This window comes from Gracilinanus agilis, chromosome 5 (assembly GCF_016433145.1).
Source record: "Gracilinanus agilis isolate LMUSP501 chromosome 5, AgileGrace, whole genome shotgun sequence".
NCBI lineage: Eukaryota > Metazoa > Chordata > Mammalia > Didelphimorphia > Didelphidae > Gracilinanus > Gracilinanus agilis.
The window spans coordinates 142754522-142766649 of NC_058134.1; positions in this window are offsets into that span (position 1 = coordinate 142754522).

Below are 12128 nucleotides of genomic sequence, written 5' to 3' on the forward strand. Positions count from 1 at the left end.
TGATATAAAGACTGTACCTGTGATTTCATTGGTATGGGGCTCTCACTGATGAAAATTGCCTTTATCAGTGCAATTCAGCACCTTCTTGGTAACTTGGTAACCTAAAGAGTTGCCTAGAGCATTTAGAGGTGAATTGATTTGCCCAGCATCACATAGCCAGCATGTGTCAGAATTTGTTCCTTGGTCTTCTTGGCTTGGAGGCTGGTTCTCTCTATTACACCATGCAGTCTCTTCCCATTGGCATGAGAATTGTTGATATCATGGTCTAAAACCCAGTGAAGGACTTTTTTTTGCCAAAGGAAATTTTGATTGCATTATTTTGATTGCATTCAATTTCAAAACTAAAATAGAGGAAATATGATTACAGTAATTACAGCCAGGGAGCTCTGTAAGCAGGTAGAATTAATAATCACTAACAACTTCAACCTCACTCCACGAAGGATGTGGGACGAAATATTGGGACATTGGTATCCATTTCAAAGAAGAGAAAGCTGATATCAGTTTGTGTAGACAAACCAAGGTTTGAAATATCCAGCCTTGCTGGATATGTCATAAATAAACAAAGAAGAAAATTACAAAATAAACTTTCCTACAAGTCTTAGTGAACTGGAAGCCACTTAACAATGTGACTTGAAATGCCCAATTGTTACTTGCATATACGTATAATTAGACTAAGATTTTTCAGATCAGATGCTGAGCAATGGGCAGATTTCCAGTTGGTCAACGCTATTTGTAAGTCATAAAGATAACTGTAAGCGACATGACAGAATGGATAGAGCTAGCTTCAAAGCCAGGGAGACCTGAGTTCAGATTCCACTTCTGACACCCTGGCTGTGTTACTTAATGTCTGACATTAATAACTAATGACAAGTTACTTAATGTCTGAGTCTTCTGGGCAACTCTCTTAAAATATAGAATAAGTACTAACCTACATTAATATAAGAGGTTTCTTTCCTTGGGAGTTCCCTATACCAATAAAATTCCATACTCAGTTTCTATTCCTATCCCTTGAGATAACTATAGTTATCAGAATACAAGTTGGGCTATTTTTGATTTCTTAATGACAAATTCAGATCAGCTGGCCTTCTAGTCCAACACTCAATGGTTATAACAGTTGGAAATACACTGATTTAACATGAAAATGATCTAAATGAGGCATCTTATAGACATAACCCCAATGCTTTCTAACTGCTCAATGGAAAAGGCACATGTTGTCAACAGCAATGCTATGCTGTGTCACATATTACTAACTCACCATCTGTAGAGCCTGTGCTTTGAATTTCTAGTAGCAATGATTAGTTTGCATTGATCCACCCACACACTTTGGGCCCAATGATCTATATTGGTGAGATGACTGGCTAACATTAGGAGGGTAGTTTGTGGCCATGGATTCATATCCATTGATTAACTGAGGCACAAAGAAGCCCAATACCTTGCTTCAATCCCAAAGATATGTTGACTATGCAATGCAAAATGAATGGCTGGAGATGGAAAACATTGATCAAAGACAGAATATCTGAATTTCCAAACTCTTCCCTCTCTGTTGAATTTGAGTCTATTGTATTTTGTTTGTGGTTGGTAAGCCCAGACTCATTTTACCAGAGGTTGTTTTGTACTTGCTAATCATCTATCTTGTCTGCTCATTTTCTTGCTTCTGCTCTCCTGGGTGCAACCTGAATTGCTTATTCAGTACTTGAATAACAGACATGGTATTCATGGATATGAGTCAGTCTTTCCTCCTACTTTCCTTGGATTCCCTTCAATGCCTTGTCTCCCACATCCCCTTAGGGCTCCCTGAGATCCCCTTCAAATCAATTTTCCTTCTACTCAAAGAATTCTTGAACCCATCCATCCATATACCAGTTAGGCACCCAATTATGGTACTGGGTGAATTGCACATTGTGGACCTTTAAAATTGTCACTTGAATGAGTGAATGAATGGGAAACCACCAACCACTGATTTTCAGTCTTTTTGCCAGCTATGTGAAAGAGGCACAGTAGAACCAGGAGTATCAGAGACTTTCCCACAGTCTTGGCTGTCAGCTGTAAGAATAGCTGAATCTCATCATGCCCACTCACCTGAGATATAGGTTTGCCCCTCCTTCCCCACCTCTACTCCTTACCTCCAAATATATTCCCAAGCCTACCAGAATAGCAAGTCTCAGGATTCCTAGTGCATCAAGGAGACCAGATTATATTTGGAATGGATAGGGGTTGACCAGATTGTATGGAGAATGGACAGAGGTTCCTAGAAGAATTCCTCTATGGTGGCCACATGGTATATAGCTTAATTTTTAGAGCTATGAGCAAAGGCAGGAACTCTTATACAATTGCATTAGTGTTTTGGAGTGGTAAAAAAAAAAGTCACCTTTTTGTGAATGTTTGCTTTTGTTTTTTGAACCAGGCCTTAGTGTGAGCTTAGTAATTTTCCCCTACCCTAAAAAACAAAATCTGGTTTAGTCTCCAAAATATGATTATATTGAAAATACAAAGATTCACCTTTCTTGTGTTTTGGAGGGCTATACTCATGATAAATCAGAAGCCATATAATAACAAACAGTCTTACAGTGGAATTCATTGTTAATTTTAATGTCAGTATGACCAGTAATTCAGAGGGAAACACAACAAAGACTCTGCATGTCTAAGTGCTTACCACAAGATGGATTTTGCTTTCCTCTATATTTTATCCCATTTTACTTGTAGCATAGCTTTCATTCTTGTTAGAACAGAGTGACTATTATAGAATTCATTCATTCCATATGGGGAAGAAAATGAAGAAGCAGGTAAGATGAAAAATGTTAAGTTTTATAAAGACTAGCTAAATACATTTAGCTACATAGATGTTTTTCAGAGTTGCAGATTATTTCTGGTTTTAGGATCCTAGAAAGGGATATTGTCCTATGCCATGAATTTTACACTGGTATTTTTTTTTTTTTTTTTTGGCATTGTACAGATACATGGTTTGATTTGAAAATGCAGGAATCTCTTATGAAAATGGTTTATTTGCTAAAAATGTTTGCATGCTAGTTTCTGGGGCTTTTATATTTCTTTCTATAACACCCTGACAGTAAAATAATACAACTCTTTAATGTTGAAGGCTACTTTTATGACTAGCCAGTAGGTTGTGTATAAATGATCCAACTCATCTAACTCAATTGTGGTTTTTTGGCCACCCACCAAACTATTTAGACTGGTTTGTTTAAAAAAAAAAAAGACACTAGTTCCAGGTAATAGCATTTATTGAGAATAAGGGTGATGTGAAGAAAGCTTTCTGGATAACCCTTTTAACCCTGGCCTATAATGCTAGCATTCGGATATTTGTATTAAAATATATATGTATATATTTCAATTAAATTCCACAGACATTTTTTAAGTATATGTGTAAGGCACAGAGGTTTTCAATATGTTGAAGGGGAGGAGAGGAGGGAACCTCATCTAGGTATGGGGGCTGATATCTGTTTTAAATGTATAGAGTCAGGACAAGGCAGTAGAATGTTAAGGAATGGTGAATGAGTAGTTTAAATCAACTAGAATTTAAAGTGATCAAGAATGGTACTTGTGAAATAAGATTGGAAAGGCAAAATGGAGCTAAATGACAAATGACAAATTAAGACATTTATAATTTGTTTCATAGTCAATAGGAAGCCACTCAAAGACTTCAAGGAAGAAAGTGACGTATTCAGATTAGAAATATTAGAAATATTGTTTGATTGTAGTGTGAAGAATGGATTGAAAAGCACAAACATCTTGGGTCTTTTCAAGTGATTGGATATGAGAAGCAAAGGAGGGGAAAGTCAAATGTGGCCATGAGTTATCATTCCTGAGTCACTTGGGAAATCATGATATCAACAATAGAAATTGATATTAGGATCAAGGGCTGTTTCTGGGTAGTATATAATGATGGTTTTGGACATGCTGAGTTAGAAGTGTTGATGGGACTTCTGGGTGGTAATATCAAGAAAGGAGCAGAAAAAAAAAACCTTCGAAAGGAGTAGTTTTACTAGCATTTTAAGTCTGAAAGCAAGACTGTAGAATACTGAGAAATGAATATTTAATTAGGAAGAAGAGGTGACAAATGTAGGCTATTTTTTCTAAAAGTTTAATAATGAAGTTGAGGAAGACAGCACAGTAGCTTGAGAGTATACAGTCAAATCAAGGAAAGGCTTTAAACCATACCTTTAGTTTTGCCAATGAATTTTCTAAATAAGAATTGTTTTTTTACAAAAGGAGAAGAGATCCTTTGGATGAATACATCTATTGCCAAAAGAATTTCCTTCTGTTGCTACTAACCATTTAAAATAATTGTATTATAAAAGGGGCAAAGAATTGTTTAATTGTTTAGTCCCTCTCTCTTAGGAGGGTCAGGTGTCCAGCTTGTACCTGTATAGAGAGAAACTATCCCTTCAATTAGTGGAGAAACTCTCCAAGGAATCTGTCTTTTCTAGAACTGGCTTGAGAGCCAACTTCATCTGCAAAGGGCAAAGTCACAGACCCTAACACCTAGAAGTGTTACAAGTAGAACTTGGGAAAATTTCATGACAGTCACCATAGATAGGCTGCAAACTATGGGGTCAGCCACCTTCAACTTAAAGTAGAATGCAATCTGGTTCTCTGAAGCAGAATCTAACAGAGATGTTCTCCCATTTGTGCTCAGGAAACTACCCTTTCCCTAGCACAAAAGTTAGGGTTGGGCAGAATATAATGTAAATCCTAGTTTGTTAAGTTTTTCAAAAAGATGATGAAAAATGTTTCATTTCATTTTTTAAAGTATTAGAGGCTATACTTTAGAGGATCCTTAGTCTCATCATTGTGGAGATGCTCTCGCCAATATATGCCTCCTCATGTTCTGATTTCAGTTTACAATCTCCTATAAATTCTACATTAGACCATCTATCCATTGTTTTGGATACCTTCCTTAATTCAATTGAATAAGAATTTATGAAGAACTTATTACAAGAAGGTACTGTGCTAGGCTCTACAGAAATTCTTACCCTGGTGTCTGTGAACTTAGAAAAAATCTTTTAAAAATATAATTCTATTTCAATATAACTGGTTTCCTTTGTAATCAGATACATTTTACATGTTTAAAAACATTATTCTGAGAAGGGCTCTATTTGCTTCATCGAACTGTCCAATTATTCCATGATACAAAATGATAAGAATCTCTAGGATTACAAAGTATCTCACTTTCTGTTTGCAGTGACTATCAGATATGGCCTGTTTAGACTACAGGGGGAGAGGTGAAGAATAGGCAAAGCTCTGGGATAACCATCATAGATGGAATTCTTAATGATGAGAAATTATTTACAATATGTTTTGAAATTTGAAAAAGAGATTTGGTTTCCCTCAAATCTGAAGGTCATGAAGTAGTTGACCTTTTTTGTCATTATGTAATATATCTCTATTCTAGGAATATAGAGAAAAAATGAAAGTTCTTATCCTCATAGAATTCATATTCTATGGATTCTTTCAACATTCTTCGGGCGCCAGTATGACAGCAGGGTGGTCCATATGTCATTCCTCACTATCACTATATGGACCAGCCTGCCTCCCTTTCCAACCATTCATTTCCTGGACAATATGCTTTATGATATTTTTTGTAGGCAAATGCTCACTAGCAATATGCTATAACTTACTTATAATCACTATGTATCTCTTCATCGACTTTTGGATCACATGTAATTTGCCTTCTTCATAGATTGTAGTGTTCCATGATTCATAGTCTTGTGAATCTTGCTAGAATTCTTCCAGTATCACTGGAAGAATATTTTTGTTAAAGAGATGTTTGCTATGTTTATTTGTTGATTTTTGCATATAAGGATATATGTATTCAAAATTATTTGGGGATAAAGATCATTAGAATTTCAAAAGTATCTGAACAACTAATATGAGATTCACTATCTTAGATAAAAATGGTATATATTTGAAATAAAAATGAATGGCTTGCTGGACACAAAAATACTAATACTTATAATACTAATAGCCAATATTAATATCTCTCATCTATTCTCTTCTTTTCACTCATAGCTACCACCCTATTTCAGGCACTTCTTACCTCTTAAATGAACTATTGTAATAGAATCCTAATTGGTCCCCTTACTTCAATTCTCTTCCTTCTTCACCCTAATCTTCTCCTCAGATGCATGATTTATAATCCTATATTATAGATCTGACAATGTTTCTCTCATGCTCAGAAAGCTCCAGTGGCTTCCTATTGCCTGGCTTTAACTAGCCTTTCTGGACTTAGTAAATACTGCTTCCTTTCACACACTCTGTGGTTCAGTTAAACTAGCCTAATTCCTCCAAACTCAACATTCCATCTTTGTGCCTTTTCACTGGCTGTCTCCCATGCCTGGAATGCACTACCTCCTTATCTCACCTTCTTAAAAACCCCAGCTTCCTTCAGAGAATTACAAAATGAGACCTCTTCTTACCCCTCCAGCTGCTTGTGCCTCCCCCATCCATTCCAGCCATTGTTACCTTGTATTAACATTGTAAATATTTTGTATTTACTTATATGCATGCATGTTATCCCCTCCTCTTGCCTCCAATAAGAATGGAAGCTCTTTGAGGGCAGATAATTTTTTTCATATTTATCTTTGTATCCTCAGTACCTAGGATAGGGTCTGGCACATAGTAGGCACTTAATAAATGCTTGCTGATTAATTAATTGACTGATTGATTGACTAGTTCACAGTTTTATAGTCCTTTGAAGTACATTCCTCACAATTTTATTTTGTTGTCAAAAATTTATGATGTATTTGGTATGGTATGTCAAGAATTCATGATTTTTTCACCAATGTAGATCCCAACACCTCTACAACCTAGTAGATTATCTTTGAGAATCACTGTGGCTGAAAAATTGATCATACCATTTAGTCTCACCAAATCTAGCTAAGACTGATCTTCTGATGACAACTTAAGAGTATCACTTGTCCATATTTGAAGTCTTCCCACCTTGCCAACACTTGTGAAAACTTAAGGTAAGGGCAATGTTAGTAAATTTTCAACAACCAGCTCTTGAGGGGAAATGTATGCACAGAACACTTTTAAGTCTAATCCACATTATCAGCATTTTTTCCATAACTTTCTTAAATACAGAAAAACAATAAGACAATAAGTCAAGCTTTGGTTTGTAGCTTTTGCCAATTTCTGAAGCATAAATGTTCAGGATGAAAAATCTAATAATCAGTACTCAAGCTATTATGAGTTGGTTCCCACATACTCCTGATCCAAGGTTTCCTCAATAACATAACAAAGCCCTGAAGTAGATCTTCAGCAGAGGTTTTCCTCCTAGCAACAGCAAGAAATTGCCCACTGAAAAGGAAAAAAATAGCTAATAAAGAAGATGCATCATATTTTCTTCTTAGAATGCATGTATCTTCTTGAAGTAGGAGCAAAAAAAAAGAAAAAAAGAAAGGAAGGAAGGAAGGAAGGAAGGAAGGAAGGAAGGAAGGAAGGAAGGAAAACAGTGAAAAATTTATTCTCTTGTTTCCCTGACAGAATTAATTCAGCTTAGACATTTTTTCCCCAGGCTGAAAGTGCAGAGAAGCTGGTCACAGGCCTTATCTCTCTACTGATACATATGACAGCTTTAACTGGCTCCATTTTCAAGCTGGGCCAGTTTACTTTTTACTTAGACAATTTTAGATTCTGCCCCCCCCCCCCCAATCCCCACCATACTATGCTGACACCCAATTGACATAATCCACTGTAATATGAAATTCTTATGTTTAGGAGATCCACCAAACTTAGTGTCCCTAGTAGTCAGGATTACAGGAGTGAGCCACGAATAGAGATCAATTTAATCTTTAGAGATAATCTAATCCAACCCACCCCATTTTACAGATAACAAAATCAAGGCCTTGAAAGATATAGGTATTGAACCAAAGCCATACCCCAGTTAGTGGCAGTGTAGATATAAGAATCCTATTTATATGAGAATCATTTTAATGTCCTTCCCCCATACCAAACTTCCACCTTACTTATTTTTCCTATAGAAAAATAGGACCTGAGGATAGTAAAGAATAAAAAGAGCATTGTGTTTTTGACCTGGAAAATACTTTAGAAATTATCTGCTCCAAAACATTGATTTTACAGTTGAAGAAATTGAGATTAAATGACTTATCCATTTCCTTAACTTTGAGTAAAGATTATTCCATAAAAGGAAAAGTATCCTATATTTTAAAATAACTCCAGAGAAAACTATCTTTTTAAAGATAGAGTAATAACTCTTACCCTAGAGGAATAATTTCTTGTAAACAACAAATATTATGCTATTTTTAAGCACTAGGCCTTCATTCTGTATCCTCTTATTTTATATAAGTAGAGATTAAAGAATATTTGGTCATCATATTATATATACAGAACCTATAGCCTATTTTCATACCCTAGTCCTCTAGGCTCACTATTTTTGGTCCAAATTGGCATTTTCCAATAGCTCTCTTCAGCACCTTCCTCAAGTTCTTAACATTCTTCTTTATCTAGGGAGTTTAGGACACAGTAGGAGCCTGATTAGCACAGGCTGTAATGGGGGAATAACCTTATGATTTCTGCTTATACATCCCAAGTTCTGCCAATTTTGTAACTACTGGGTGACTCACAGTCAGCTTGTTATTTCACCAGGACCTTGGCCACCTTCTCCTTCTGAACTTGAACTATTCTTTACTTTGTTTTGGAGTAACTGGCTTTTCTTTCGCCCAAGTGGACATTGGTGCTGGTTGCACCTAATTCCGTTATTTAACTGTTCTGATGTAGGATTTTGAAAACTGATTTTTGTCTTCCAATGTACTAACTACCTACCTTCCTCTATCTCAGCCTGTGTGCCAGCTTAATGAACAAACTCTTCCCCTCTGTTGCTCAAGACAATGAATGAAGACATTAAAGACCATTTGCTTTGTTTCCCTTAGTTTGACATTAATGCATCAATAACAACTTTCTCAAAGTAATGATAGCTATCACTTGCACAGTGCTTATTACATGCCAGTTACCATGCCAAATATTTTACAATTATTATCCCATTTGATCCTCACAACTACCCTGAAAGGTATCCCCACTTTATAGATGAGGAAACTGAAGCAAAAAGAAGTTAAATGACTTGCCCAGAATAATACAGATAGGAAGTATCTGAAGCTGAACTTGAATAGTATTTTAGCTAATTGGGCACTTGCCTAATGGTTTTTTGCTTTATATTAAATTTTCCCAGTTTGTTAATTTTGTTGTTGTTCAGTTTTTTCGATTGTGTGGGATTCTTTGGGATCCTATTTAGGGTTTTCTTGGCAAAAGATAGTAGAGTGGTTTACTATTTCCTTCTCCAGTTCATTTTACAGATGAGGAAATTGAGGCAAACAAATGATTCACCCATGGTCACACAATTAGTGTCTGAGGCTGGATTTGAACTGAAGTCTCTCTGACTCTACACCTAGTGCTCTTTCTATTAAACAACCTAACTACCCTTTATTGATTTTAGTTCCTTGAGAATAGAACTGTCTTCCCTATTTAAATAGTCTTTGAGTAGGTCTTCTCTGCTTTTATGTTTACTTCAAGTTAGCAATTTTCACTTGAATCAGCCCTATGTGGTGCTCTGCTTTCATTCCAAACAACCAAATTATGTATATTTGTATACTGTTCTTCCTTTTTAATGTTCCATCATCTATAAATAATTCATGGGATTTCTTTTTGGGATGAAGCAAATAGTTAAACTAAGAAAGACCTTCCATCCATCTAGAGAATATGCTTATGAGCCAATTCATCCATACAAGTTTATTGAGTGCCTGCTTGAGCTAGGATTGGCCCCAAGGACCTCCAAAGAGGCCTGTTTCCTTTTCAGTGTATTTAGCTCCCTTTCTGTGTTTGCCTTTGCTATGCCTTTCATGCATGAAAACACTGGCTTTTAATATCATCCCAGCGCAGGAGTGTTTTGCTATTACTCAGAAGTAAAACAAGACCATCTGATGAGGTCTCTCTCTCTCTTTTTTCTTTTTTTAATCACATTTAAGTCATAGATGGAAAAGAAGGCTACCCGGACAAAAGTAGTCTTTATTTAGACATACAGCTTAAAAATATTTTAAAATACTGTAACAACAAACTAGAAACTTCATTGGCAGATAAATGTTTAGCAGACTCCTTGTATGGATGGTTCTCTCTTTGCTTTCAGGATACCTGCATTGCTTACTTTTTTATGACTTAAATTTTTTTTATTTTCTTTTTCAGGATACATATAGATATAATTTTTAATAATTGTTTTCTGATATTTTGTGATTCATGTTCTTTCCCTCCCTCTCTTCCCCTTCCCAAGACAGTAGGTAATATGATATAGGCTATACATGTGCTATCAATAATGCAGTATATATTTCCCTGTTCCTCATGTTGTGAAAGAAGACATATGTCTCTTACACAAGAAAAAAAAAAACCATGAAAGAACTAAATGGATAATGGTATGCTTCAATTTGCATTCAGACTCCATCAGTTTCTTCTATGGTGATGATAGCCTGTTTCAACCTGAGTCCCTTAGAGTTGTCTTGGCTCTTTTCATTGCTAATAATAGTTGTTGTTCACAGTTGACCATTGTATTTTGTTGCTATAACTGTGTGCCAGTAATATTCTCCTTGTTCTTCTCACTTCACTTTGCATCACTTCATATAAGTCTTTGAGTTTTTTTGTGATCGTCTTGTTCATCATTTCTTACAGCACAATTACATCCATGACAATCATATGCCGCAACTTGTTCAGCCATTCCCCACTTGATGGATATCCCTTCAGTTTCCAATTCTTTGCTATCACAAGGTTTGCTTACTTTTAGGGAGGGAAAGAGGAGATCATAGAATTAGACGTGGGAATTACCTAAGAAGTCATTTAATCTAACTTTCTCATTTTACAGGTAAGAAATTGAGGCCCAGAGAGATTAAGTGGCCCACTTAAGATACATAAGTAGCAAATATCAGAGTAGGATATGAATTCAGGTTCTATGACTCCAAATTGAAATTTTTAATTATTATCTTAGCAGTGAACTCTGTAAAGCAAGGGAATAATATGGGGAAATGTTCATGTTCTTGCCTCCTAGGAGATATGATGAATTTTTCACTGTCCTAAGATTTCTGTCTACTGGGTAGTAAATAAAATTACGGTACCAATGCTTTTGAAAATAATTCCACCTGATTCATTGATGTGGAAAAGGCTCAGGTCCTTTTATCTGATGCTGTTACTGTAGATGATTTGGTTTGTCTAGAAGGCTGTGGGCTCTCTCTGCAATGACACAGCTCACTGTTTCTCATTTCTACTCTAAGTATAAAATGTTCTCCTTTCAGAAAGAGAAATAGCAGAATTCTGTCAAAATCATTTTTTAAAAAAAGGTGTGGTAAGTTTCTTCCAAAAGGGTATGTCACCTCTGTGCATTGGCATTTAGCATAATATATTTTTGTGCATGTACAAGCATATTGTATGTGTGGCTCTAAAACCAATTTCCATTGCCCTGACATGATAAAAATAGATTTTAACAAATATGAAACCAAAGACTATTTTAGCTTTCCATGTCTAGCATTCTTCTTTACTGCCAGAAGATAACAGGAAAAGATATTGCCCCAAGTCTTTGGAGCATTTTCCATCCTTCAAAGAGGACAATGCACATGGTCATAATATAAAGAAATGTGAAAATCAAAAGTAGAGGAATGGAAAAGGGCTAAGCAGTTGAGAAAATGGGAAAGAAGCAGTGAGTTTTATTGCAGTGATTTAAGCCAGAGAGAATGGTTGGCAAAGACTTCATGGAGTAGGTAAGTTTTAAGCAGTTTAGAAAAATATAAGAATCGTCTTCACTTAGGATGAGCTACATTAGAGCTCAAAGACAATACAGTTTTTTCATTATTAATTCTTTGTCCAAGAACCTACTGAAATGGAAACTTCTTAGAGGGGAGGGGTTGTATGTCATTTATCTTTGTATCTGCCTCAGCACCCCACACATTGCAGGAGCTTAAGAAATATTTGAAAGAACGTGTGAATTTGTTATCTATAGAATCAAATCTAAACTCAGTCTGTCATTAAAGACCTTCAATAATCTAATCTTGTTCTAACATACTTAGCTAATTATTTAATTCTATTCCTGAATCTGTACCCTCTACAGGTCAGATGAGTCT